Below are 25,845 nucleotides of genomic sequence, written 5' to 3' on the forward strand. Positions count from 1 at the left end.
GCTCCTGGCAGCCAGGGCTGGCGTCAAGGGTAGGAATGGTTGGGCACCCACCGAGGGCCACACCCCAGCAGGGACCCACTGACAAGAGCGCCCTGGGGTTGCTCCTCCTCTTCACCATTGCAGCCTGCTTTCTCACCTGCCTCTCGCTCTGGCCAGTCAACGCAGGTGGTGAGGAGTGGACGACACTGCCTTCATGCTCACCAGCTCTTTCCCTGCCAAGCAAGCGGTAGGTAGAGAGGAGCAAGAGCAGCTGGTGGCAATGATGGTGAGAAGGCAGGCTCACTGAGAGAGGGAGCCCTCAAAAACCTGGGGCCAGCACTGCCCGCAACCCCAGCATGGGGCAAGCTCGAGGGGAGAGGGGCAGAGTGAACCTGATCCTCTCCCTTTGAGTTCTGCAGCCTCCTCCCATCTTGGGCACCCGTCTCGGGGCTTCCATTTTAACTTTCCCCAGTGGAGGAGGTCGGCATCAGCAGTGACTGGATATGCAACTGCTCAGGGTTGGCAATGCGACGTTAAAACTGCGGTTTCATGTGGTGCGTATCTTCTTTTTAATTATAAACAGCAGCCAGCAGGGTGGGTAGGGATGGAATCACGATCAGGACTGTGGCACACAAGTTGCTTTTAACCTTTTCCTCCTGCCCTTTATTCCCATCCCATCCCCACCCCAGCTTCCGTTTATCTCAGAGGGGGTGATTATCTAAGTGACTGCTATATATGGAATACACACACGTGTGTGTGCATGCATGCACACGCACACCAACCAAGAATTTTAACAGTGAGCACTTGCCTGATCTTCTCCCTTCAATCTCACGTCCTCTGCAGTGCTCTGATTCTGAAGGGCCTAAGCCCCTCTCCTTGCCATGGCACCTGCTGAGAGGAAGAATGGCTTATATATACCCCCAGGATCCAAGTGGGGTGGGATGGGCTGAGATGTCCTCCCACTTTTTTTCCAGATGAACTGAAAACCATCCCACTTCTTTTCAATGGATGTAAAACTGTGCCAGGATGCTATACAGAGCAGCGCTTCAACACCAGCATTGCAAAAGTAACTCAGTGCAGGGCCAGAGCTCTTTTGGTGAGCTGGGAGAGGCAGACACTTGCTAAGATGGCTCCTCTTCCCCCAACAGCTGAAGCCTTAAAGGAAGAAGAACCTGTCTAGCCTGCCTGCCTGCCTGCCAACTCTCAGCTCCACAAGCAACTCTGGCCTGGGCAAGGCTAGAAGGTGAAAACCGGCCCACTATAGTAACTGTGTTCTTTCATGGGAACGATCGACAACCAATTTATTTTAAAGTGTGGATGTACTAATTCAACTAGCTTATTAGCAAAATAATTTATGATTGTAAATATGGTGGGTTGGATCCAGATTGAAGCTGGATCAACTGCACTGGTGGAAGTGGACTTTACCACCCCCTCCTTCTCTCCAGCCCCCTGAAAATGCTACACAGAGTGCAACAAACCCCTACTTTTGATATAACTCGACACTGTCCACTAGAGCATCTGGTAAGCTAGCACCCTCACCTTGTCTCGCTTTTTTGTCCTCAAAAATGCAACCAAAACCTTAAGGTCTTTTTTTGAATAGGTTAACTGGTTCAAACCAGCTGAGCACTTTGAGTTGTAAGTTCAGGCCATTAGGAAGGTGGGTCCAGCCACAAAGTAATGTTCAGATTTGCTAGCCAGACCACTTACATCAGAAATGGTGGCTATTGCATTATTGGACAATACCACAATCAGCCTCTGCTAAGGGGCTGGCTTTTACTGAACTCAGATCCTCATGAAAGTAAGGGCTAGCCCATTCCTTCTAGGGCTTTCCATGTACCATCTAGCCAGCGGCCAAGTTGCTCTCTTGTAGACCATCCTCTCGATGATGAACTCTGCATATGCTCTGGAATTGCAGACTCTACTCAAGTGGGCAAAATGTAAAATGTAGATAGGCTTTACTGATTTTACTTGGGATTCTGTGTGTGAGAGTGTGAATGAACGATTGCTGCTTTCCCTTTGTTTTTTCCCCCTTATTTCCCCCCAAATACACTCCTTTTTTATATGTGAACATTTGTCTGTGTTGTTTTAAAAAGAGAATTCTCACTAAACTATTCCCCATGCAAAGGTCTGCATAGTTCCAAAGCTACTGCTTGTGTTTCTAGGATTTTTTAAAGGGTTTTATAAATTTCTGTGTTTCTGGGCTTTGGGGAAGAAAATCCAAAGCACCTTTCTTTTTATTTTTTCCTAGAGCTGGGCTGAAGGGAGGAGACCATGGCAATAGGGCTCAGAAACTCCCCAAGCGGCTGGACAGATGAGGGTGTGTCAGGAGGTTCATTCTGACTGGTGGCAGCCTATCAGTAATTCTTTTTTTTGGGGGGGGGACTATTGTAACGAAGGGATCCACCATGAAGAAAAATCATCCCCCCTCCCAGGCCCATAATAGTCAGGAGCCCCTGCTGAATGTGGTGAGCTGTGGTGCTGGGGGGGGGGATCCCCCAAAATCAAATGGTGAGAACTTTCATGAGCAGAGCCCTTCCTCTTGAGGAAGGTCCATCTTACGGAAGGCAGATCCTGGATCCAGCCGGGTGAATGGACCATGGGCTACAGTGAGTCCGGCCTGAACTGAAATAAAACCATCCCACTTCCTCTTCCTACACCTGAGTATCACTCTCTCATGCAGTCGCAGACAGAGAGGCTCAGCAGCCAACCCATACATTTTAACAAGGAACGTTATGATAAATCAACAAAACCGGGGGAAAGCAACATTAAAATGACACTTGCCCTTATTTGATTTTTAAAGCCGCAGAACAGATGTTCATGAGCATCTGCTCCTCCAGCTATTTCCTGGTCTGGTTTCAATCAAAGGCGATTCTTCGCTCTGTGCCTGGCCTATACCGTTACACACGCCCCACTTCCCCGAGCACTGAGACGTTCCAGGGGCAGGGCTGCTCCAGCGGGTTCAATTTCCTTTGGATGAGAGAGCACCAGGGACTTACGATGCCTATACTATTTGCTTTATTTATAACAGCCTTCCCCAACCTGGCCATTGGCCATGCTGGCTGGGGATCATGGGAATTGCAGTCCAACACATCTGGAGAGCGCCAGGTTGGGAAAGGCTGATTTACAAAAATACAAGCAACGCTTATTGCCACTGAGTAGAATTCTAAAAGCTGACACCAGATCCCCATGCAGCAATTTGGGAAAACCCTCCACAAAGCTGCAACCCAAATTTCCAGGTAAGTCTAGCTAGCATCTGTGTGTGTGCATGCATGTGTCTCTCTCTGCCCAGATTCTAACAACTGCTGTTCCTGAGTCTACCTAGTAAACATGGACATCGTTGCTGTAAACTCTAACCTGCACACACACTGAGAACATATATGGCTCTCTGTTGTTGGGAGTTTGGCTGGCTTGTTCACTGGGAATGCGTAATCGGGGCCTTATAAAAAGAACATTATATGAGGGGTTCATACAAACCCCTCCATGCTTTCAGTGAATGTGCAGAATGGGCATGCAGGCCCCACCCTTTGCTGGAACTAGGCCCGTTGGGCCTTCTTGGGAGGGAGTTCTCCATGGCTATGCACAGAGAGCTCCTACACTTGAGGAGGGACCCCAGTTGGGCAGGGGGCCTCCATGTGTTTAGGAGCTCTCCACGAGTACATTTGTACATGCAGAGAACTCCGTCTCACAAACCTGCAATGGACATTTGCCTGGGGTGTAGGGAGGCAGTGCACATTTCTGAGGATAGCCAGTGCAGTCCCACAAACCTCTCCAGAGGAGGTTGGACAGGGATAGCCCATGGGGAGGGGTTTGTGTGAAACCCTTAAGTGCAGGTGCGGGAACTTTTTCAGGCCTGTGGGCACATGTAAAAGCAGAAGGAGGTGAGTATCCAAGGTAGGTCACAAAGGAGAGAAACATGTTTTCAGGATGCAAAACAGGTTTACTGACAAGAAGCCCAATGCATGTCAGCCTGTCCCTTATTTTGAGGCCTTCTTCAGGGGGTAGAGAAAAGTGTCTGCAGAGTTTCTCCCAGCAGGGGACAGTAAGATCATACCTGGTGGCCATGCTCCTCCCACAACATGCCCCCTGGGCTCACCCCCCCGCCCAGTGGTTATGCATTTAGCATTAGTAATTAATTTGCTAAAGTATTATCTTATTCTTTGATGTGAAAACCTGCAGGTTCCTTCACGTGCTCTCTTTGAAGGGCTGCCTAAGGACTGTCCTCTAATTGAAGATGCCCTCTATTTGAGGACTGCCCTGTTCAGTTCTGGTTTAAATATAAAGGATTGTTATCCATCAGCAACTAGCACCTGAATAGGCAGGCACACAGGTCACCTTGTCACGGTGTTCCATACTACGGTGAGATGCACTGTATTTCTATTTAAGTTGCAATAATTCTTTCTAAATTTGCATCTGTACATATAAGTTAGCATACACACATTCTATGCAAAATGGTGTTTTTGGCGATTCATAAATGGCCACTCTAGGGGGGGCTCCCACACCTGTCAGCTCCCCTGTGCAAATCTCCTCCTCCCCTAGTTGAGCTTATTTCAGATTCAAGGTTTTCGTAGGGAAAACGGAGTTTAAAGAGCCAAGCGGGGGTGATTTGCAAGGGAGCACTGGCAGGAAAGGCAGGGAAAGAGGTAGCTATCCCTTCCTACTCTCTAATTCTCCCCTTCAAATGCTCCCCAGCTGCACCTTAGCATTAGAAAGCAAACACAGATGTAGCTGTGCCCTGAGAGACAGATGAGAGCCGCCTCGTATGGCTCTCCACAATGCCACCAAAGCACAGGCCATGGGGACTTCTGGTTTAAGTACTAGGGATAGACAAATCAGTCTGTTTCACGTTCCATAGCATTCACATTTTTGAAGCACAGGTTTGTTCTGTCTTATTTCCGCATCAGTTTGTGATTATTTTTTTTAAAGGCCTGCACAAAAATATGTACATACTTTTGTTCACATTTCTGTACGCCTGAAAATTCAAGTGCATTTTTGTATCCATTTCCCCCTAATACAGGGATCTCGGCTTTGTCAGGATGATGGGCACATCTGAAGATTTGATGAAGTGGCGTGGGTGCCACCACAAAATGGCTGCTGTAGGATGCTCTGCTAGTCAGAAATGGCTGCAAAGGGAGGCATGGCTAGCCACGAAACAACAAGCAGGTAAGTCAGGGCCTAATATGTGCAGTATTTGCACAATATTTTCCCTTGCATAATATCTTTTGTATGCAATTTTCCCTAATGTGAGCATTTTTGTATGCATTTTTTGATCAGAGGAATGCATCACAAAATTCAGGGAAGTGCAAAACCTGAAGGATAATTTCATTCTAGTTTGTGTAGTAGTTCAGGAGGTGTGAATTAGGCTGGCTCATAATAAAAATGCAAAACAAATGAATTTCCCCCCGGTCCCTATTAAGCTCCAGCTAATCGTAGCACCCCACCACCATCGAGCGGATAGCTGCTTTCTCTCCTCGGCTCGCATCTTGGATGATTAATAACAAGAAGGCTGAAATTCTCTTTCCCGCATCAGCACTTTTCCATTCTGAAATCCTTTCTAGTACATCGTCCTGTAGACTTCCAAATGGAAGGATCTAGAGTTAATATTGGTTGCCAGTGTTTTAGAATGGAGCTTAGGATCTAACATAATATAGGCACTGATCTCTGCAGGGACTTGCTGTTTATCAGCCCTTCATAGTAACAAAACGCATTTTATTGTGAAGATGCTTATGAACCAATCCTGTTATCATCATCATCTTTCTTTAGAAAGCGAGGGTGGGAGTACTTTGCGAACCAGGAGGCCCTGAAGGGGGAAGAGAGATCTGATTCATCAGAGATATCAGAGTAGATTGCAGTGGGCAAATTTATCCTCACTCCTGAAGGGAAAACGTCTGGTAATTCAACCTAACCATTGTGATACAGCTTGCATTAGCAATGATTCATGATAGCTAATGCAACAGCTAGATTTGCTTTGGTTTAATGCAGGATGCCATCCATTTATATGCCCCACACTGTGCTTGAGTAACCATTGACCATAACTGCTCACTTGTTGGTGGGTGCAGGCAGACAGATGAGAACATATTCAGCCTGTGTACAGGCCACAGCTGAGCTTCCGGGCCCAGTTTAAGGTGCTGGGTTTCACCTTTCTGTTGTAATAGAGACTTCTGTAATAATAGGCACCATATCTAAAGAATGACTGGGAGCATTTATTTGAATATTAAAGGCAATTGAGGCCTAGAGGCTCAAGCTACAGTCAGCCATCTTACAACAGCATACATCAGAACGATGTACCTGTCAGAAATGGATTGTCCTTCCCCCTTCACCATCACCACCACAAGGAGACAAAGCTTCAGGCTAATACTACTTTATTTTGCTAGAAACTAGCCTCTTTACATACGCAGATTCCAGGAAACTCTCAGACTGCCTTAGGCCCCTAAACAGCTAATCTGTAATCCCTAATTCGAGGAGACAACTGGAGGACAGTGAGTTTGCCAACACTTTGAGCATGAACCTCACGGCCACGCTTGCTGCGCAGTGATGCCCCTCCTTTAGCGTGGCTTCCTCATACGTTGGCTTCCAAGAGTGGCTATCCTGGTGGAGCATCTAGCCCTGCCTCTAACTTTTCCTGCTTTGCAATGCACCCTAGCATCTCTCAAGTCATGCCCCTCTTCCTCCTCGGAAACTTGAGTTCTCATGGTGAAGGGAGGAGGCAGGGGCTTAGCCTGGGCCATCTGTTTGTCAAGGTCTTCAAAGGAATCCTTCCCAGCATCTTGGCTCACTAGGGAGGGTCCCTCCCCCAGCACCTGATCTAGCTGCTCCAACTCTGATTCAGAATCGGAGCTGTCAGACATCTCAAGGCGCTTGGACTCATCTTTGACAGAACCTTAGAGAGTTCCTCTCCCCCTACCAACTTGTCTCCTAAGGCCATTTTTGAGAGCCCAGCTCCAAGTCCCTTCAATTTGGGAACTAAGGCTGTCATCTCTAAGGAACCAGGCTTTGGTAGTTGATCTGGTTCAGGGCTGGCATCAAGGGCATGCATGATTGCTGGAGTTACTCCTCCTTACCATTGCAACCTGCTTGTTCACCTGCCTCTCAGACAACAGGCCAGACAACAGGGGTGGTGAGAAGGAGGAGCAGCAGATGCCACGGCCTCCTTGCTCCCTGGCTCTCTGTCTCTCAAGCAAGCGGCAGCAATGATGGGAAAGAGGATGAGGAGCAATAGCAGCTGGTGACAAGGATGGTGAGTAGGTAGGCACAGTGAGAGAGGGGACCCACTGAGGGTGTCTTGCCCAAGGGCCCTCAGAAACCCAGAGCCATCATTGATCTGGTTGTATGGGGCAACTTCCTCCAAGAGATTAATTTGTGTTCGTTCTCTTAGCTTTAGCTTTTCAGGTATTTATGTAAAGCTCCTTTGTTTAGAATGCCCTTTGGATAGATAACAGAAGGAACCAATGCTGGTTTTTGGTCGCTGGAAGATTTAGACTGCTGTTTTATTTTAGTATGATGCTTTAGAGGTGTGTGTGTGTGTGTGTGCATGCGCGTGCATGCTAATAGTAATGTTTTAAATAAATGAATAAATAAAAATATTCTAAACAAACTGTGGAACAAAAGTTCAGCAAAATAGAGGTCTCTGTTATGCTTAATTGTCCAGGGGGATCCTAGAGACTGCCTATTCCTGATCTTTGTACTATGTTCAGGTCAGGGCACATTGTATTTCTCGACACACAGTGGATTCAGATTCAAAGTAATCCTTATCTGTTTGTATTCCCTTCCCCCTTACCTAAAAAGCATAACATTTCTAGCCCAGTTGTTGCAGACATAGCCTTCCAAATGCTCTATAAAGTTTTAAGTAATAATTCAACCTACACATTGGAGAATATCCATGGAACTTCACTTTTAGAAATGGAAGGAAATTTCAGAGAAGTTTGTGGCATCATATATGTTGATTTGATGGTCCAACCTGTTTTTTTACCACTATGCAAACAAAAACCTTGCTCTCAATGCCATAGTTTCCCTGCTGCCATCAAGGTTCTTTCTCACACTATAGATTCAAACCCTGTAACTACAGCAGGTAGCTACCTACTAGATACTGTTGTGAGTAGGGCGGCCTCTTATGAATTGCCCAAAAAAGAGAACAAAAGACGATGGTGATTTGCATAACATTTGCATATGCTAATTTATATGTAGAGATTCAAATTTAGAAATAACTGATAAGTTCAACACAAATACAGTACGTCTCACCATAGTCGTGAAAGTGAGCAGTTACAGTCAGGTGCAAAGTTTCAGCAAAAGGTTTGTCAGTGGCCCAAGAGTACTAGCCTAAGATGCAACAGCCTTCCTCAACCTGGTGCCCTCCAGATGTGTTGGACTACAGTGGTCATTGGCTATGCTCGCTGAGGATGCTGGGAGTTGTAGTCTATCTGGAGGTATCAGTTTCAGGAAGGCTGAGCTATCAGCTTGAAAGCTTCAAAAAACATTTGGGACTATATTCTCATCAAACTGTCAATACTGATAGTGGTGGGCAGTAATTTTTAAAAAGAGCTGCAGTGGTTCAGACCTCTGCGCAAGGACAACAAATGCCCTGCAGAGAACTTCTCTTCTGCAGTTCTAAGTATGTGGAGACTGAGATGCTGCAGTTGCTCAGTGGAAGAGGGAAAGGCATAGTCTGTACGTGTTCCACCTTTATTTAACATTACTCCTTATCTGTTTCTTTAAAGAAGAGGCACAGCCCCAGACGGCAGTCAATGGGAGGGGCTGTAGCTCAGTGGTAGAGAACAGGTCTGGCTCTACCATTAGGCAGAGTGAGGCAGTTGCCTCAGGCAGCAGCTGGTGGGAGGTGGCAGCAGCAAGGTGTTGGAGGAGAGGGTTGTGTGCCATGCAGCCTGCCCGGCTAGCTACCCATAAACTAGCCTGCTGCCTTCAGGTGCGGTTGAAGACACATGCTTTGCATACAAAACATTCCAGGCTCAAGTCCTGGTATCTCCAGGTGGGACTGGGAAAGTTTCCTGACTGAGACCCTGGAAAGCCACTGTCAGTCACTGCTGAGTTAGATGGTCCAACAGCCTGACTCTATATAAGGAAGCTTCCTATGTTCATAGTTAAAGGAAGATGATTGGAGCCAGAAGAGCACAATCCATAGTACCGGTTGCAGTTATTTTACTATATATACTGCTAAGTAATACAGCACTGGTTTTAGAGTTGCCACCAACATTATCCTAAAGTGAAATCTGAGGCAAATATGGAAGGTTCTGCTCACGCAAACATCTGAAGAAGTTTCAAGGGAAGTCAAAATGACCGTTGGAGAAGCTTACCCACATTCAGGGAGGGGTGGGTCTGCACAACTTTGAGTTGCCACTAATCTGGAATCAGGGGTCAAAACGATGGGAGTCAGTGACCTGCTTCACACAATAAGAAGCTACTGCGGGTGAATTTCCCCCTGGAATTCCTCAATGCAGCGGTGGCTGACATTTTGAATATCCCGGGTGCAGCAGAGGCATGCCATAGCTTCCCAGACCACCCCAACAAGCCACCCTTGCCAGGTTTGCACATAATGAGAAGCTACAGCACACCCCTCCCATGCCCTGAATATTCAAAAAGGTGGCTGCTGTCACAACAAAAGGCCCTGCAGATAAAATTCACTCACTGTAGCTTCTCATTACATGTGAACTGGGCCTGCAGGAATTTAGGGGAAGTCAGGTCATTGCTATGATCACTGAAATTTCTCAAATTAGGGTTCAGGGTATCACATCTTTAATTAATTTCAAATTACCAATGAAGAAGAGTATTTCTTTCTCAGTGATGATTTCTTCTATGTTGAATGCAAGGGGCTCATTTCTTAGTGCATAATCTTTTCCTTCAGTGTCTTTTCCAGTTGTAGCTTTAATATTGACCATCACACCACCCTGCAAGACAAACAGCAAATAGATTCTCTTGTACCTTTATTATTACTTCTTCTTCTTCTAGTTTGGTCTTGAAAAAATAACTCTGTTCAGCTTGACCCACAGGGAATCTTTGGGTTTTATCAGATTACTGTACACATAATGGTGTGAGCTGCAATCCATCAGTGATCAAAGAAAGCAAACACATGCAAATCAAAGGCAGAGGCAGTGTCAATAAGTATGTTTGCTCCAGAATCAAAAGATGATGTTTTAAGATAGTTCCCTTAAGAAGTCTAGCTTCTGGTTTGGGCATGCTGGGAGTTGCAGGACTTTTTTTTCTGTCTAAACATGCAGAGGACTGCACCCTTAATTGCACAAAATAATTCAATTATTTTCATTGGTGCAGTCTCATAAAATGAACAGGGCTGGGCAAGCAAAAGTGGTAAATTTTAATTGCTTCTGAAGTGTTGAACCAGTCCAATAGTTATTTATTGTATATATACTTTAGTCTGCCTTTACTCTTGAGCAGCTCCATCCAGCATTCATGGCTTCCTCACCACCCCATCCTCACAACAGCCCTGTCAGGTATGTTGGGCTAAGAACTGGTGACTGTCCCAAGATCACCCTGTGAGCTGCCTGGCTGTGTGGGGATTTAAATCTAGTTTTTGCTAGTCTTAAGTTCCTCCACATCCCACATGGGCTCAATGTGCACTTTCAAAAGTTCTACTTCTAAAAGGACTGAGAGTGGCTAATATGAGCAGCTTCACAGGCCGAAATATACTTTTCTTTTCTTGCAATGTACTCTTGTGTACATGCATTACTACGCCTCTAAATCTCACTGAGAATGTTGCCTTCTCCCTTTCACCCTCAAAACAGAGATGGCTGTGGAAAGCAGAAGCAAATTTAAAAGAACCAACTTCAGAAGGCAGCCCATCCATTTCCCAAGCAATTAAGGAAAGGCTTACAGAGTTTTCACAACACAACAAGCTGCATTGAATAGAAAACTGAAGGGAACACTTCTGAACTCCTCCTTGCCAAGCATGCTGGGGGAGGGGAGAAGTGTGTGGAGCACAGCCTCTCCATCATTATAAACACCTTAATACCCCAAAGCAGCACCGTTTGGTAAGATTTCTGATTCATCTGTTGATTGTAGCCATGTATTTCTACCTGTCTTTTTTTGCTGTGTAGGATAAACCTGTTGAGAAAAGGCAAACAAACAAAACAACAATACGAGCATATGCTTTGTATGCACAAGAACCCAGGTTCAGTCCCTTTCCTACCCAGTTAAAGAAGAGTGCTAAGAATTGCTCCTGCCTGGCACTCTGGAGTATATGGTACTGGGCTAGTTGGACCAGTGGTCTCCCTCAGTATGCGGCAGGTTTATATATTCAGCAAACAGTTAATTTTTTTTTAAAAGCTGAGATGACATCCCCTAGGAGGTATCTGTCTGAAATGCAAGTACTGTTGTCTTTGTGGGTTTGTCTCAGACTCTTCACGTGACAGCAACACTTAGCTTTGTTCTAGGAATTATATGATCAGCATGATAGCATTGCACTCAAAAGAAAATATTACTCCACCTTTACAAAATAAAATAATCCTTAATCAAAAACATGATGGATTTCTAGACTAAAGGATGCTTCCTGCTAGGAACAACACAGTGAAAAATAGCTAGGATTCAGACTGTGCTTGATCTTTTCACTCCATTTTGGTTTGGGGGAGTACAGCTGAAATACAATTGGTTATCTATATGGAATTTCTATACGACTCTTCTTTTCCATCAAAGGAGTTTTTCAACAGGCAGAAGGCCTTTAAGGAAGGCCTTGCAAATTATTTTGTTCATTTTGGTGATGGGAGCCGCCCTAGCAATTATTTCTAAAAGTGATCCTCCATATTAACATTTGTTGAATGAATCCAGAGTATCTAATTCATCAGGATAGATTGCTCTTTTTATCAGCCCTACCTTGCTTGCTCCGTGCTGGCAAAACCTCACAGACAGACAAGGTTGGACTCTTTTAGGGCACAATCCTATGCAGGTTTAGACAGAAAAAAGTCCTACAACTCCCAGCATTCCCCAGCTGGCTGGGGAATGCTGGGAGTTGTATGACATTTTTTCTGTCTAAACCTGCATAGGATTGTGCCCTTAGTCATCCACATCTACATGTAAATGAAACAGATTTGGCAGCACCATGAGGCGAGGACTAACTGCTGATACTGTTATGATGTGGTGAAGCAATGCACAGAGAGAGAGGGAGAGGGAACTAGTTTCTTCCTTCCAACCCAATGTGGCACGTGTAATTTTCATTTTTTGCTTATTATAGCTCATACGTAGGGTTGCCACCTGTCTAATCTGCATGGACAGTTCATATTTGGGGAACTTTGTCCATAATAAATAGAAAATATAGTATGGACAGAGTTTGTCCATATCTTCTGTGAAGGCAGAATTGCCATCTGATGAATTAATTAGTTGTGCTTTTGGTTGCAAATGTTGGGTCAGATAGAGATAGATGAATCTGTCAGTTTTCCTTTCTCCCTCATTTGAATTTCTTAGCCTCAAGTTCTGTCCATCCTGTTTATGAAAGAATTTGCGAATGATAGAAAGTTCTTGCCAGACAAGAAGCCAAATGAAATTCTCACCCATGTGCACCAGCGAAATTTAACAGGTACAGCTACTTCCAGCAAGGAGAGGACCATGTTCTCTCAGTCTGCCATGTAGCTGCTAAAGATGAGGACCCAGTCAGAAAAAAAGAGGTGGCAACCCTAAATGAGCACCACAATGATGTCTGAATATACAGGGATTCATTCAAACACAGACTTTTAAGAGCTAAGCACTCAGCCTGGTTGGACGAAACTGTCAGTGTGGGTTTCGTTTCTCCCACATACATTTTTTTAAAAATATCTCAAGTTCTTTCTGTCCCACTTGTGGAGAAATTTGTTGGTACTTGCTTATCCAAAATGAACTGGACAAAATTCTCATCCATCCCTAATGTCAGAAGAGGGATTCTTGAGGCAGCAAAGGACAACAGCTTTGGGGAGGGAGGGGGAGGGCTATTAAGGATAAGTTGTTTGAAATGTGTTTCAATGCTACATCAGATGATAAGGATCTTTAATGGCCCTTAGACATTAGCGATCCCTTTTCAAACACTGTATCTAATAATTACAGTAAACCCAGGAAAAGAACCCATGGTTTGTTGTTGGGTTGTGAACTCCAAGTTCTTTGTGGTTAACAACCCATACTAAAAGCCATAGTGCAGGGTTCGCATATAACGACAAGCCACGATTCAGCAACAACCCATAGTCAAACCATACTCTGGGTTGACATTATGTGCGAACCAGGTCAATTAGACGTACTAAACAATGAGGCCAGGGGGTAGGAAATTTGCCCTGGTCATACCAATCCCTGTGATTAACATAGAGCAAGTCTGAGCTAAAGTACTGCTCAAGAAAATAGGTAGGGCAAAACAACAGGTTTGTGGGGAGTGGAATGCCTCCCCCTTCCCAAATTAAATGTACCTGAAATGTGTTTCTTCTGTGGCTGTTTGCAATCACAATGGCTAGTGCCATTTTGTTTTCCCAGCATGCTGGTGCAGCACAACTCCAAAAGAGAAGGGCCTCTGAGTTGCCTAAGCAACCAGGTGATTCTCCCTATGTTCTGGCACCATGCTGCAGCTCAGCATTAGAAGACAGTGGGCGAGTTTCATGTCCTCTTCAAATCATCAACAAAACATGCGTCCATCTTTGCAGCTTGCAAACAAGGATGTGAAATGAGAAGACCTGTACTGGAGCATCAAGACCAGCTTTTACACACTTGCAGTCCTAGACCAGGAATGGAAAATACAGAGTAGTGGCACAATGAAGTTGTTTTTCCCTTCAGAGCAGACTGTCAGATGTATGATATTCTGTTTGCAGGTCAGTCAGCCTAGACAAAGTCAGTTCAGCATAATGTTACTTCATCAGATCTTTCCCTGAGAAATATCTGCCATCTTGATAGACACCCCGATTCCATTTCAGCCATTCTTCTTGCTCAGAACACTTTTGCATTTGAAAAGGCCTTTGTGTCACATCTGGGTGCCTGTCATCTTTCCAGTGCTTCAAGTTGAACTGTCTTTCTTTCACCAGGTCACAGATCTCATCTTCGGGGCAGGGGGCGGGGGCGGGGGGAGCAACCTTCTAACTTTACAAAGCTACCGGATAATGTTATGAATTGCATGGTCTCGAACAAGAGATAACACACTTCCAAGTCTACAGCTGGAACCTTAAAATGTTTCAAATAGAGAGAAAAAAAGATACAAAGTGTTAGATCAGGGCCTGGTGTGATCTTCTTAAGAAACCAAGAGGCATATCTTTCACCCAAGGAAGGAGAGGCAGAAGCCTTTGTGGAGAGTAGGCAGCTGTAAAATTAGTCTTTTCAACAGCATTTTCCCATCAAATTTACATTTCCCTCTCAAAATACTGACCTATTCACCCTCAAGTCATTTTTCAGCAGGGCCCCCTTTTCCCCTTCTCTAGTAAAGTCAATGAAGTGATATTGTGTGTGAAGGGAGGAGGGGAGAAGAAATGACAGGAGGTGGGTAAGAAGACTTTGACAGGAATGTGGTGGGGAGGAGAGAAACAATATAAAATAAAGTTTCCTCAGGAGAGGAAGGGAGCCTGGTAGGTGCCAAGAGAGGTGTCAGTGGGCACATTTGTGCCCATGGGCACCATGATGGAAATCCAGACCTGTCTCTGAATCAGCAAAGGAAATAGCCACGGCAAAGAATTTAGCAATTTCAAAGAGGGACTAGATACCAGTATAATGATGCCAGCAATTGCCCACTGATTATGCCAAACCCTACCGCCATCTGTCACCATTTTGGGACCGGTGGGCCACAATCATTTTCAGCTCTCTGAAGTGGGCCCTGCAGGTAGAAAGTCTGAGAACCCCTGATGTAGCCGGGGCAGGGCTCACAGGGATGCAGCGCCAACACTTCTTTATTAGTAGGGCCGCCGCTGTCATTTGCCACCCCTCTTGGAATTGCCTGCTCCCTCTGAGCTCAGCTCCAATTCTCACAGTGGCTAGGGGGAAATGAATTTTCCCAACAACGATATATCGTTCCCTGTTGTAATGCAAAGTCTTTTGGGGTGGCTTGGTCTTGGATGAGCAATTTAGACCTCTTAGCTTTCCAAAAGACCTGCTCTTGGCAGAGATGAAAACTCCAAGGACTGGTGTGTTGATAAGGGTCAACACAGGTGCCTGCATTTTTGGACTTTCCTTGGGGGCGATGCTATGGGGACTGTCACGATGAGTGCCTGCACGTCAGAATTTACCACTACACCACTGACCCTGCACAATCATATTCATATTCCCTGAATGAAGCCATTGTCCTTGGGGCCGTGCTTCCCTGACTCAGCCCATAAAGAACTTCAGCCCATATTATTGCAAGATCGCCGTAATAATATTTTTTAAGCCCTCAGTGTTGAAAGAATTATTAAAAGAATGTTTTGCTCTTATGCAAGCTCTCCCATATAGCAGAGACAAAGCCTTGAAAAACAGGAACACAGGTGAATACTCTGGTTGGAGCAGCAAGGAATGGAATACAACACTGAGTTAATATGTGGAATTTCTTATACAAGGTGTGATGGCTCATTGGCCTAGATTGGCCTTGAGCTGATCCACCAAGGCAATTCATATGTTCCTATGGGACATGCTGATATCATCCCAGCAGCACTGCATTACAGGTATTTCAGACGCCTTTTTTTCCTCCCAGTGCCTTTGTCTCCAAATCACTCATCCACCAAATCTTACAATCGCCGTGGAAAATCTAGTGAATGGATCGTCCAGGCATACCTCTCACCTCCTGGTCTCCAAAAAGCGATACTGAGAAAATGCAGAAGGCAATGTAAGAGGAAAAGTGAAATGCAATTTTGAAGACAAATGCTTCCATCCTACTCCATGACTCACCACACCTATCCTGGCAATACTAGGGTCACTTCACATCACTTCTAGACATCATTTCTAGATTGCATCCCCTGTGCCCTTATTGCATCCCTGCCAAATATATAATAAAGTATTATTTGCAAATAAACAACCCCTTCTCTCCCTGGAAACTGCTGTCCCCAAACACATTGTCACCAGAAGGATTTCAATCCTATGACCATTCAACACTTGCTCTATGTACAGTTTGACATAAGCTACATGTATACCAATAAAAGATCATAGTGTCCATAGCAGAGAACATCTGGTACCCAAAGCAACTGTCATCTTCATGAATGGCATGCAAGGTGTACCAGATGCACCTGGTACCCAAAGCAACTGTCATCTTCATGAATGGCATGCAAGGTGTACCAGATGCACCTGGTACCCAAAGCAACTGTCATCTTCATGAATGGCATGCAAGGTGTACCAGATGCACCTGGTACCCAAAGCAACTGTCATCTTCATGGATGGCATGCAAGGTGTACCAGATGCACCTGGTACCCAAAGCAACTGTCATCTTCATGGATGGCATGCAAGGTGTACCAGATGCACCTGGTACCCAAAGCAACTGTCATCTTCATGGATGGCATGCAAGGTGTACCAGATGCACCTGGTACCCAAAGCAACTGTCATCTTCATGGATGGCATGCAAGGTGTACCAGATGCACCTGGTACCCAAAGCAACTGTCATCTTCATGAATGGCATGCAAGGTGTACCAGATGCACCTGGTACCCAAAGCAACTGTCATCTTCATGGATGGCATGCAAGGTGTACCAGATGCACCTGGTACCCAAAGCAACTGTCATCTTCATGAATGGCATGCAAGGTGTACCAGATGCACCTGGTACCCAAAGCAACTGTCATCTTCATGAATGGCATGCAAGGTGTACCAGATGCACCTGGTACCCAAAGCAACTGTCATCTTCATGGATGGCATGCAAGGTGTACCAGATGCACCTGGTACCCAAAGCAACTGTCATCTTCATGAATGGCATGCAAGGTGTACCAGATGCACCTGGTACCCAAAGCAACTGTCATCTTCATGGATGGCATGCAAGGTGTACCAGATGCACCTGGTACCCAAAGCAACTGTCATCTTCATGGATGGCATGCAAGGTGTACCAGATGCACCTGGTACCCAAAGCAACTGTCATCTTCATGGATGGCATGCAAGGTGTACCAGATGCACCTGGTACCCAAAGCAACTGTCATCTTCATGGATGGCATGCAAGGTGTACCAGATGCACCTGGTACCCAAAGCAACTGTCATCTTCATGAATGGCATGCAAGGTGTACCAGATGCACCTGGTACCCAAAGCAACTGTCATCTTCATGGATGGCATGCAAGGTGTACCAGATGCACCTGGTACCCAAAGCAACTGTCATCTTCATGAATGGCATGCAAGGTGTACCAGATGCACCTGGTACCCAAAGCAACTGTCATCTTCATGGATGGCATGCAAGGTGTACCAGATGCACCTGGTACCCAAAGCAACTGTCATCTTCATGAATGGCATGCAAGGTGTACCAGATGCACCTGGTACCCAAAGCAACTGTCATCTTCATGGATGGCATGCAAGGTGTACCAGATGCACCTGGTACCCAAAGCAACTGTCATCTTCATGAATGGCATGCAAGGTGTACCAGATGCACCTGGTACCCAAAGCAACTGTCATCTTCATGGATGGCATGCAAGGTGTACCAGATGCACCTGGTACCCAAAGCAACTGTCATCTTCATGAATGGCATGCAAGGTGTACCAGATGCACCTGGTACCCAAAGCAACTATCATCTTCATGGATGGCATGCAAGGTGTACCAGATGCACCTGGTACCCAAAGCAACTGTCATCTTCATGGATGGCATGCAAGGTGTACCAGATGCACCTGGTACCCAAAGCAACTGTCATCTTCATGGATGGCATGCAAGGTGTACCAGATGCACCTGGTACCCAAAGCAACTGTCATCTTCATGGATGGCATGCAAGGTGTACCAGATGCACCTGGTACCCAAAGCAACTGTCATCTTCATGAATGGCATGCAAGGTGTACCAGATGCACCTGGTACCCAAAGCAACTGTCATCTTCATGAATGGCATGCAAGGTGTACCAGATGCACCTGGTACCCAAAGCAACTGTCATCTTCATGGATGGCATGCAAGGTGTACCAGATGCACCTGGTACCCAAAGCAACTGTCATCTTCATGAATGGCATGCAAGGTGTACCAGATGCACCTGGTACCCAAAGCAACTGTCATCTTCATGGATGGCATGCAAGGTGTACCAGATGCACCTGGTACCCAAAGCAACTGTCATCTTCATGAATGGCATGCAAGGTGTACCAGATGCACCTGGTACCCAAAGCAACTGTCATCTTCATGAATGGCATGCAAGGTGTACCAGATGCACCTGGTACCCAAAGCAACTGTCATCTTCATGGATGGCATGCAAGGTGTACCAGATGCACCTGGTACCCAAAGCAACTGTCATCTTCATGAATGGCATGCAAGGTGTACCAGATGCACCTGGTACCCAAAGCAACTGTCATCTTCATGGATGGCATGCAAGGTGTACCAGATGCACCTGGTACCCAAAGCAACTGTCATCTTCATGAATGGCATGCAAGGTGGCAAACGCACAAGGCTCTGGCCTTAGTGAAACAGCAGGGATACTATCCAGATTGGCATCAAGATATTTGATCAGACTCCTTGTGATGATCAAAACTGGAGGTTTTGCATAAAAATAAGGGCGACCAACAGATTAATGAATTTTAGTTAATTAATTATCTGCTTTCTGATCAATCGATTGATTATGACAGCAATCTTATATGCACTTACTGAGGAGTAAGGCCCATTGAACTCAATGGGTCTTACTTCTGAATAGACATGCATAGGATTGTACTGTAAGTCAGAAGACATTTGCAATGACCAAAGTCTTAGGATGGGTACCTTTCTGAGATACTGAAAGAAGTATAAGAACTCACTACTGAATAGAAGTTAGCAATCATTAAAAAAGGAAGTGTTTTCTTTTTCATTCCCTATTACATAAACCCCCCCACCAGAACCAAAATTACCTTAAACAAGTACACTTAACTCTTTAACCCTCCACATTTAAAATTTGCCCCCTTCTAAGGCTGCAATCCTATGTACATTTTCTGGGAAGAAATTCTTACTGAACTCAATAGGACTGACTTCCAGGTAGGAATGCTTGGGCTGTAACACTTTCCTTAATTAATCTTCTGATTGAAGGTTGTAGCCCTAGCAAAAAAATACCTCTGTCTATCTTGTAACCTTGCAAGGTTACCCTTCCCTTTTTATGATTAACATTGCAGAAATTATTTGCTGGCATTCTCCTATAAATAAAGTTAGCACCTTCAGCTTACCCATTTAATTCCATTCACTTACAGAACTGGTAAGTAACCTGAGAGCTAAATTTAGTAGTGTTTATATGGCAGGTTCTCAAAGGAACATCTGGCTTGTGATAAAAGCCTACTTCCTTTTCCTCTGCCTTTTTTTTATGGAGAGTTTGTAAAAATAAATAAATTTTAAAATCCCATCAGATAGCATAATTAGAAGGGCAACAGTAGAACTCAATGCCTTCAAGTGCTGACATGAATTGGACATGAGGTGATCTTGTCTCTAACAACGCAATTCCACATATGTGTACTCAAAATTAAGACCCACTGAACTCAATGGGTCCTACTTCTGGGTAAGAGAGTATAGGATTATTGAATAAAAGTGCATTTTGGCTGCCTTTCAGTGATACTCCAGCTGTATTGTCTGAAGGCTACAGATCAGCGTTAATTAACAGCGCCTAGACAATATGAGAGCTGACAGAACAGCCACCGGGACATAGTTGGTTTGGGGCCATATATAGCACAAGTGAACAAACAGGTTGAATATTTTTATGGCCTTCAAGGAACGAGATTAACTTCGCTCTAGTCCAAAAATTAATAGCTAAACATGCCTCTTTAATGAACACTAAGAGCTGAAAGATGTTTGTTCCATGGCTTTTGAGGGCTAGTGGCTATTTGGTGACACACACACCCATCTGCTTGAGTGGGGGCTTGAGCACAAACAGGTAGACAATTGGAATGTAGCCAATGAAAGAGAGGGAAGGCGACTTCCAAGGTTCCGGGGAGAGGCAGTTGTTAAGCATCCTCTTGGGCACAGGCAAAATCAAATTACTAAGATAACCAAGAAGAGGAGCTATTCAGGCTTTTAATATTTTCCATTGCTGAACATGCAGATTAAAACTTCCTTGGCGGCAAACTAGTGCAATATGCATATCGGACTACAAGGATGTCTGAACACAACTATCATGAATCCATGAGTGGCATTGCAGGACAGTTTACTGCTATACTATGACTGTCATGACATAAATGTTACAGTGAACACTGAATATATTTTAAATCATATTGGATTCTGCTGCATTTTATTTCTGTTTTATAGAATAGGGCATGATCCAGCTCTGTATGCATGCTTGTCTGCATAGCTCAGGATCCCAATACCTCGAGGTTCGACGCTGCCAATATGAACCTGCCCAGTCCCTGAGGTCAGCTTCAAAGGACCTATTCTGTGTGCCCCCAAGTTTGGGCTGGGTGGTAGTTCCAGAATGGGCCTTTTCTGCGAAAGCCCCCCCCCCCCCCCCCGGGTTTATGGAATACTCTCCCTGCAAGAAAGCTTGCCTGGGGCCAGCACTGACTTCTTTTCAGTGCCAGACAAGGGCGTACTTACTTTCCCAGGCATCTGGATATTAGTTACGGCCCCATGGTTGTGGGGCTGCTTTTGTGGTGTTCATTCTAGGCTTTGAGAAGGGGGGGGGAATGGAGAGATTTTGTCTTTGTAAACACAGTTTGTATTGTTTTTAGATTATATTTTTATGGTGTTTATTTTATTTGTATTATTGTGCTGATTCTGGTTGATATTGATTTTGGGTTTTTCCTGTTATGTTAATTATGGATTTCTGGATTGGTGGGTATAAGTCACTTCAAGTCTGGTTTTTTTGGTGGGATGCAATGCAATAATCATCATCATCATCATCATCATCCTGCCCACTGATCAAGATGAGTTCCAGATATCTAAAACAACCTCGCCTGTTTGGGCACAGTGGGGAATGGGCCAAGGCAAACCCCACATCCAAACAAGTGATTAGCTCTATCAACACTGACCAGTGGTGTAGTGCAGTGTTTCTCAAACTGTGGGTCGGGACTCACCAGTGGGTCTCTGCCAACCTTCATGGAGGTCTCAATGCTGCAGACTGGCCAATCCCTCTTTGCTTTACTACCCTGTCCCATGACTGCACCATGCATGCTGTGTGGGCAGCGGGTGTAGGCTAGAGCGCACGGCTGATATTTCTAATAATAATTTTTAAAAACCAGGAAGAAAGGGGAAGAGGATAAGAGAGAGAAACTGTTATAGGTGGAAATGTAAAAGCAGCAGGAGGGAGAGATGAAAGAAACTGGCAGTTGGGGACAGGGTACAAGTGAAGTGTGAAAGGAGAAGGGGAGAAAAAATGGCAGGAGATGGGTAAGAAGACTGAGAGGCATGTGGGGGGGAGGGGAGAAAAACAATATAAAATAAGTTTTTCTCTACTTAGAGCAGGGATCCCTACCCTTTTGGGGTCAGTGGGCACATTTGGAATTTTGAACGTGTCATGAACACTCTCACAAAATGGCTGCCTTGGAGGGGCTTGCTCATTCATAAAACAGCTGACATGGTGGGCATGGCCAGTCACAAAACACCCATTTCCCAGAAGGCAAACAGCTGAGACTACTGGAAAAATAACTAGTCCAAGAACCTAAGTACAAGTCAGAGGTGGGGGTCTGAGCTCCAAAATACAAAACCACTTTTTAAAGTCCAAATGAAGGGTGCCATTTGGCCTTGCAGCATGGAAACCTTGCATCACCCTTACAGACTGATTCTTAGATGGAAAATAGGTGCCATGTCATTGAAGATAAGGAAATAGCAATCGTTAAGTATTACTTTTGGTCTGATCTCCAACAGACAATGCTTGCATATGCCCTGCTCTCGAACAAAATGTACATGCAGGTTAACATTCACCTGATGGAACTAGCAGAGCTAAAGGCAGCAGTTTTTACAGCTTCAGCTATAAAATGCTAGATTGTTAACATCTGCAGCAAGTAACATCCTTTCTTTGCTGGAGCCTCATAATGCCCTTGCATACAGGACATGGGTCCGGAGAGACAAATAAATGTAGCTCGTGTAGCATGGCGGCATCAATGCAACTAGTAATCTTACTCCTGAGTCCCAGTATTCAGAGATACACGTACAAATTTTCAATAAAATTAAAATAAGCACGCAAGCTCTTTACGCCTTGGAAGTAAACTCCCCAGGTAGCCCCCATAACTTCATTTTGCTCTCCCCAGTTTGGCATAATAAATGGTACCATCATATACTTTTATATGGATTTCAAGAAATAGTATAAAATAGAAGCAGAAGCATATTTTCACTGTATAGGTATTAGTTTACACGTGGCCGCAGTAAGCTCAATATCTTACTGGTTCTGCCCAACTGCTATGCTGAACAGCTTCCATAATCTGCCAGGTTACAATGAGACAAGCCCACTTGGTAGGATATACAACAGGGGTGGGCTGGCTTTAGGCTTCTGGGATCTACTTTGTTTTTCACTAGAACCCCAAGGTCCACTAATGGGAGTTAAGTGCCAAAGAGTGGCTCAGGAAGGCAGACATGGCCCAGGAATTAGTTTTCAGTACCAGAACTGGAGCTTGCACACAAATCTATTTCTGTTTTGCCCCAGGCTTTATTGATTTTAGCAGCCTAATTTAGGAGGGAAAAAAGGCTATTCATTTTCGATATTGTAAAAACGCTGGGAGTTGTAAATCCTTGCTGATCTTCTCCAAATCATCCAGACATATACCAGTAAATCCCGATCTACCTTCTGCCCACCCCAGATATAAGGTGACTACATCTCCTCTTTTACAGCTGACAGTCCTCTGTTTCAAGGGCTGCCCTCTCTTTTGAAGGTGTCCTCTATTCAAAGGGCTGTACGGTCCAAATCTGGCATAAAGAACCACCAGAAGGCCAGAGCTGGGCCTTGAAGTTGCCCATCAACAGCACCTGGGCAGCAGGCTGAGCCAGGCACACAGGTCTCCTGGTCACAGTCTTCCCCACTATGGTGAGATGTACTGTACTTCCATTTAAATTAAAATAATTATTTTAAAATTTGCATACAAATGCATAAATTAGCACAGGCAAATTTTATGCAAATTTGTCCTTTTTTCTTAGCGGTGCCTCCTTTTTGACAGTTCGTAAGTGGCCACCTGCAGCGAATTTGTTGGTGAGCAATATGGTGGAATTCACAGCATTCCTATATGCTGTTGGTAGCCACCTAGAGACCTGTGTAGTTTGGCCTAGCCTGCAGCTTTATGGTTAATTAGGAAGGCCTCTCACACAGGCTGGTAATTTACAGCTTTCACCTTGAAGCTGTTTTGGCCAGCTAGATGTCAGCTCCTAGGAGATGAGGTACATTTTGCTTCCTATGGGAAGGAAAGCCCCCCCTTCTCCCTGTCAGTTCCTGAACTAGGGAGGCACCTATAAAATCCAACCCGTAGGCTTTGTTCTTTGGTCTCGCTGCAAGGGTGAATATGCACCCCACCGGCCTAGAGAAATTTGTGGCCCTAGGAACGACTTCTCTCGTCTATCTTGGGGACCCAGATAGACATTCTGCTGTGACAGCTTCATTGGCTGACGAGAGGTGTGAGCTTTCTTTGCTTATTTTTCTTTCGGCATCCATTTTCTGTCAATAAACTGCCATCCTTTTGCACAAGTGGCTTTGTTTCATCTTGGTAACCCAAAATAATCTAATTTGACTGGCACCTGACAGAATCAGGACCTCAGATTAATACACCACCCTACCCAGATATACAGCCTACTGTATTTGGGGGTTGATCTTAGTGAAGCATTAGGAATGCAATTGCTAGGACACTCACTCCCACTGCACCTTCTACTCAACTTATATTCCATTTCTCAAGCTGTAACAACATAAAGATTAAAGCCAGCTCTTTATTTGTGTCTAACAGATGCCCACAAACGTTTTAATTAGGCCACATTTCAGATCCCAGCAAGGAGGACAGAATTTTTGCCTCCGAAGTGCTGAAAGAAAATTACTTGCACAACTTTCTCTTTCATGCTTCCTCACATTCAGTGTACTCAGATCGCATGTAGTAAATAAGAACTGAAACCAACAGGCTCATAAAATGATTCTCAGAACTCTCCTGTACTAATTTTGATATTAAATATTTACTTGATATTCACTGAATATTTGATATATATCTATATATTATAAGGCCACAGTGGGAGCCCTATGTTAAGGGTGAATCGGATGAATCACATTCTACCTTTTATAACTAGAAATTAGGCGGATGGTGGGCTCTATGGCTTATACTGTGAAAAGGGCTCAGTGGATTGATCTGAAACTTGGCAAGGTAGGGGAGGCAGGTTTGAGGATGATCCATGCCAGTTTTGAGGGGATGCTGGAGTCAGAACATGCTACAAGATCTACCCCCTCCCACCAGATTTTCTGATATTATACATTATTGGAGGGGTGTGGTATAGAACCATGGGGGAAGCCACACCCGACCGGTTGGTGGGACCAAGAGTACACTGGGGTGCCACTGCAAATCGGTGTATTACAGCAGAAACCTAAGCAGAAGTCTAATGTTTAAAGACATTTACTGTCTAATCCTATACATGTCTACTCAGAAGTAGGACATTACATTCAATGGGACTTAGTCCCTGGTGAGTGTATAAAGGATTGCAACCATAATTTCTTAAACAATTGTCATAATATTGCATTAAACGCTAATCGCATTCAAAATTACATGCCAAGAGCCCAGCCATTTGTCAGTCATCTCAGGGCATTTCCATTCATTCGATGGAATGCTGGAAGGTAGCAGCAGGTTTATTTTGTACTGAGTAATTGGGCAAAACACTGCCCACCTGCACATTTCCCCTTATATCTCCAGAAGGGAAATGGCTAAACATTCAGACGAGAGCCTGAAATATCTGTGTGGAGAGATGGAGATGCAGGGGAAGGCGGCTGGCCTTTGCAGGCCTCTGCCAGAGCAATACTCTAATTAGTGTGCTCTGATTAGCATCGAGGGAGGATCCAAATTAGTGCTGGCATTTATACTTTAAAAGGGAGAATTGCCATGCCACCGCTCTCTCGGTCACCTTTGGTGCAACTTGAAATCTGTTGTGCATCCAGCATAATCTAATCAAACTAACTCTGCATAACGCATGTCCTGTACTTAGGCTGAACTGCCTGGGAAAACACTGGCAGGTAGGCAGGAAGCAAACAAAGACAGCAACCCTGCCAGGTGGGCACACTGACTTGAACGAAGAGCAAGGGCAGTTGTCTGCTGGACAGACAGAGGCAGGAAGCAACAGCTTCCAGCAGGGCATAGCAGCACCTCGCCCACCTCTGCCCCTGCCACCACCCGAAGATGCCTCATATTGGGTTTGCTTGCTTTGCAACACGCAGTGTAGTATTATATTATTTAAGTAATAGCCGTTGATGTGTGTAGTGCTTTGCCCACTGTTTTTGGAAATGTAGACTGTGTGTAGTCCTTTGACACACACTGTTTGCTTGTCCACACAGCACAAGCCCGCACGCACGCACGCACACACACAAACAAAAGGAAAGCAAACACTAACCTACAAGCAAAGGGGGTGAGAAGACACTAACTATAACCCTAACAGCAGAGAAAGGGTTTTTAATTATTATTATTGTTATTCTTATTTAGGGAAAAGAGATAAAAATGGGAAGGGAAGGAATACAGGAATTGAGAAGGGGAGGTGGAGGGGAGCCAAGAACAAGGGAAGGAAAGCACTATATATATTTATATTTATAAAGAATCTAGACAGAATCAAAGTAAGGGCAAACTAATGGTTGAGAGAGAGCAACAGCAGTGACATTTTCTGGGTTTTTAAATGAACAAACAAGAAGAATGAACTGTAAACTTATCACCGAAGGGTAGGGCGGGGTGAGACTAACATAG

At 44.8% G+C, this 25,845-nt stretch overlaps 1 long non-coding RNA gene across 1 annotated transcript; it reads left to right on the forward strand.

Annotated features, from left to right (window-relative positions):
• Nucleotides 1-439: 439 nt before the first annotated feature.
• Nucleotides 440-11,598, forward strand: LOC146352799 (uncharacterized). Its single transcript, XR_014787858.1, has 3 exons — nt 440-533; nt 4,994-5,139; nt 10,728-11,598. It is a non-coding gene; the product is annotated as an uncharacterized LOC146352799 (long non-coding RNA).
• Nucleotides 11,599-25,845: the final 14,247 nt, after the last annotated feature.

This window comes from Heloderma suspectum, chromosome 2 (assembly GCF_057233095.1).
Source record: "Heloderma suspectum isolate Gila_16-S chromosome 2, 16-S_ref, whole genome shotgun sequence".
NCBI lineage: Eukaryota > Metazoa > Chordata > Lepidosauria > Squamata > Helodermatidae > Heloderma > Heloderma suspectum.